The sequence below is a fragment of the Petaurus breviceps genome, unplaced genomic scaffold, assembly GCF_028583685.1.
Source record: "Petaurus breviceps papuanus isolate PSGF00001 unplaced genomic scaffold, PetGlider_PUasm1.0 186, whole genome shotgun sequence".
NCBI classification, from domain to species: domain Eukaryota; kingdom Metazoa; phylum Chordata; class Mammalia; order Diprotodontia; family Petauridae; genus Petaurus; species Petaurus breviceps.
Genome location: NW_027185798.1, coordinates 31,635,731 through 31,640,639, shown reverse-complemented (window position 1 = coordinate 31,640,639; position 4,909 = coordinate 31,635,731).

Below are 4,909 nucleotides of genomic sequence, written 5' to 3'. Positions count from 1 at the left end.
TGAGTATTGTAGATCTTAAGAGAGAGTTATTGAGTTCTTCAACAGTTAGGCGGCACACTGAATAACATACCAGGCCTGGAGTCAGGAAGACTCTTCTTGAGTTCAAATCTGGCAACAGACACTTACTAGCCGTGTGACCCTGGGCAAGTCACTTAACTCTCTTTGCCTCAGTTTCCTCATCTGTAAAAATGAACTGGAGAAGGAAATGGTAAATTGTCAAGAAAACCCCAAATGGGGACATGAAGAGTCAGACACTACTGAAACAATTACTCTAGTTAGGACCCAAAAAGTAATCCCCACTACAACACAGACAAGTGGTCATTGATGCTCTTCTTGAAGAACTTCCTCAAGAAGGGATCAACTATATTCTGGGGAGCACAATACATGGGGATTCAGATGTTCAGGAATCCAGGTTGGTGTTGCAGCCTGCCCAGTAGAAAGGCCCTGAAGATCCAGGGATACAGACTCAAGCCTGGCATAAGCCAATACCCATACCAGCTTTGGACATGAACTTGGTAGGATTGATGTTATATAGGAAATAAGCTAAACTCTGAGCATAATCCATTTCCCAATGAGAGGACAAAGGTGGTATGGAGGGTATTATGCCCCATGGTGTTGGAGATGTTTGTACATTTCTTCTTGCTGTATCTCTGAAGTAAATATTCCTTTGTAAAAGACAATCTGTTAAATGGTTAACTGAAATTGGGGTACTAGTCACTGGGCCCTTCAAAAAAAGGGGGAAGAAACATAGCTAGTGGAGGTTTAAAAAAGAATCCTCAACTACAAAGGGTAAAAGAGAACCTTCTGGGGAGTAGAATGTAATATGATGGCCCTAAGAGACAGAGACCACAGTCAACCATGTTATACTGGCAATGTCAACACAAAAAAGAAGGACTAGGGGCCGTTTTGTATTTTTGTTTCATTGATGGTCATGGCCAAAGAATTAATCACCTCATGTTCAACCTAAAGGGGATGAGGCTGTTCATACTTAGCTACGCTGGTCCTCAGAAAACAGGCAATCTGCCCAAAATGAAAAAGGACCCTTGTGTACAAAAACATTCATGGCAGCTCTTATTGAAGTGGCAATTTGAATGGCAAGTAACCAGAAACCAAGGGATGCACATTATTTGGGGTCTATGGGCCACAGGTTAAGCCATTTTGAGGAAAATACCCAAACCAGGCATTTCTTCATATCCCTCCAGGATCCACTTCTTACTCTCTGGTCTGTCTATCATGCCCTCACATGGATACCTTCTCTTCCCTGCTTTCCAGATTTTTTTTTTAGGTGTCATCTTCCTCCATTAGGATGTAAACTACTCGAAGGTAAAGACTGTCTTTCTGCTTGTATTTGTATTCCCAGAACTCAGCACAGTGCCTGACGAGTAGTAAATGCTTAATAAATGCTCCTTGGTTTGGCTTGGCTGGCATTTAGGAAATGGCTGAACAAATTATGGCATATGAATGTAATGGAATACTATATTGCTGTAAGAAACAATTTAAGAGATGGTTGGAGATACCTAGAAGACTTGCATGAATGGATAGAGTGAAATGAGAAGATCCAGACTGATTCACATAATAACAACTTTGTAAACTTAAGAACTCTGACCCATGGGATGACCATTCATGATTTCAGAGGCCTGATGATGTACCTACCTCCTGATAGAGAGGTGAGGGAATCAAAATATAAAATGAGACATATTTTTTGGCTATGGCCAGTGTGGGAATTTGTTTTGCTTGACTAAGCATATTCATTATGAGAATTTTCTCTTTCCTCTCTTTTTTCCCAAGAAGTGTATGTGTGTGGGGGGAAAAAGGATGCTGAATCAGGGTTTAGAAAGGAAAGAAAATCTGTTTCTAGGACAATATCTGAAGCCACAGCTTTCTTTTTTTTTTCCTTTGGAGGGTAATTGGGGTTAAGTGGCTTGCTCAAGGTCACACATGCCATAGTTTTCAAAGGTAAAATTTATACACACATGTGTAAAGGGTTGAAAAAAAATTACCAGAATTTTTAGGATTGGAGGGGACCTCAAGGACCATGACATTCACACAAGTAGTCATCTAACCTGCTCGAAGATATTCAATGAGGGGGAATCCACCACTCTCAAGGCAGCCCGTTCTACTTTTGGACAGCTCAAGTTGTTAGGAAGTTTTTCCTGACATCCAGCTTAAATTTACTCCTTGCAACTTCCACCCACTGCTCCAGGATCTGGGACCAGGACCACTGCTCCTTTGCTCTGGGATCAAACAGAATGTCTCTCTCTCTCTCTCTCACACGAGGGCCCTTCAAATATCTGAATTTAACTCTCCTGTCTCTTGGAGCACCCCAACCCCTACCCAGTCTAGGTCTTCTCTAGGCTGAACTTTTCCAGTTCATTCAACTAATCTTCAAATGACACAAATTTAAAGTCCTTTACTTCATGGCTTCTGGTGCCCTTCATGATGTTCTCTAGCTCTTAGTGTCCTTCCTAAGCTGTGACTCCCAGACACAAACACAATATTCCACATGTGGTGTACAGGAAAGGCACAAAAGGATTCTCATTTCCTTATTCCAGAAGCCCAAGATGCTACTGGCTTTTTTTTAAATCGGGTGCATCACATTGCTAACCCACGTTGAACTCATCAACCACTAAAATGTCTAGAACTTCCCTGCACATGTCCCTACCCCCAGCAAAATGCTGTCCAACCTTGCCTCCCCTAGTTTGTATATGGGAAGTGAATTTTTTGAACCCAAGTGTAAGACTTTTTGAGATTCATCCCAGTACTCTAGCCTAACAATGTCTTCCTCCCCCCCCCCCATCTAGGTTGTCATCCAACATGTTAGCTAACCCTCTCAGCTCTGTGCCATCTGCAGATATGAGGGACACACCCTCTAGATCTTAACAAAGTCACTGATAAAAATGTTAAATAGCACAGGCCAAGCATAGATCCCTGAGGCACTCTGCAGTAGACCTCCTGCCAGGCTGGTATTGAACCATCAATGACTATCCTTTCTGACTAGTCATTTCAACCATTCCAAATGCATCTCTTAGTATTATAGTCTAGTTCACACTTCTCCATTTATTCCACAAGAACAGTGAGAGATGTTGCGTCAAACACTTTGCTAAAATCTAGGTCAACTCTATCTACAGATTCCCTTGAGCTATCAGTTTAGTAACCAAATTTGTCTGGCATGATCTGCTCTTGATGGAGCTATGCTTGGTCTTTGTAATCATCATAACAGTTTCATAAGTAAAAGATAGGGGACATGAAGCTAGCTAACACTCTGAAAAGATCTGGGGAACTTAGAGAATTTTAAGTTCAACAGTATGGCATGGTAAGTAGAAATCTAGTTAAATCTTAAAACTGTAATAAGGGAACCTCACTGTTCTCTTCAAAACATCTATTCTTTTGGCCTTGACTTGCTCACTTCTCAACTCCTTAAAAGCAGATTTCTTACAACTCAATTGAAAAGGCTTTCTCTGAAGTGCCCAATGGCCTTTTAAATCTAAATCAAATTGCTCCTTCTCATTCCTCATCCTTCTTGACCTCTCTGAAATTTCTGGCACATTTTCTTGGCTATTCTCACTTGATATTCTTTCCTCTCTCGGTTTCCATGACACTGATCTCTCCTGGTTCTCCTCCTACATAATTGACTGCTTTTTTTCAGTCTTCTTGGTTGGTTCATGATCTATCTACCTCCTACTCCCTAACCAAAGGTGTCAAGGCTCTATCTTGGGCTCTCAGTCTATACTCTATTCCTCGGTGATCTCAGCAGGGTTCCATGTATCATCTCTAAGCAGATGCCTCTCAAATCTGAGTCTAACCCTAAAAAAATCTCCTGAATTTTAGTCCCATATTGCCAGCTGCCTGTTGGATACCTCAACCTGGGTGTGCCATTAATATCTCAAATTTCCCATTTCCAAAACTCATCTAGCCCTTTCCATTTCCCTATTTTTCATGAGAGCAACACCACTTTCCTAATTACAGAGATTTGCATCCTTGGAGTCATCCTTGACCCTCCCCTTTTCTTTACTCCTAACAGTTAACCAATTATCATAATCTCTCTCATCTGTCCCCTTCTTTTCATTCACATAGCCACTGGCTCCAGCTCAGTCCTTCAGAACTTCTCACTTGGACTACTATGATAGTCTCCTAAATCACACTGCTTCCAATTATCTCCCCTCTCCAATCAATTGTTGATACTGAATAATCTTCCTTAAACATAGGTGTCATCGTGTAGCCACACTACTCAAGTCTCCAGTGAATCTCGACTGCTTCTAGGATAAAATAAAAACTCTTCAGCTTGGCATTTAAGGCTCTCTACAGTCTGGACCCTACCATTCCTACCTTATTTTATAACTCTCTTTCACTCACAACAGTAAATAGAGATTTTTGCATAAAAACTATCAATAGAAAGAATGATCACAAATAATGACGCCCACCCATGAAGAATGTATGGAGGAACAACTTAAAGTCCAGTGCCCCAGGGTTCCTGTATCCTCTCCTGATTTCCCCCAAGGGATTTCTTACTGGGCACGATGTTTTGGCTGAGAACATTGCTCTTTTGGGCTCACTGGGATTGCTCCTTGAAAGAAATGTCGTTCCAATAGTTGACTATAGTCTACCCTTCCTCCAGATTCTGGCTCAACTGAAATACTTGGGTAGAGCATGTCTATGCTCTTTTAGAAAAACCAGAACCCTTTCCGTAGGATAAGCAATAAGCCCTCCAATTTTGTCTATCCTGATCTTGGCCCTGAAGCCTTCGAGCTTTCAAGCAGCAGGGCCCAAAATCCAAGCACCAGTGTCCGCAGCTGTATGAACAAAGAAGGTTGGTGTTTTGGAAACAAAATTCTTGAATTTTCAGCTCAGGTAGAGAGAGAGACAGAGGGAGAGAGACAGAGAGAGAGAGATAGAGAGAGAGACAGAGAGA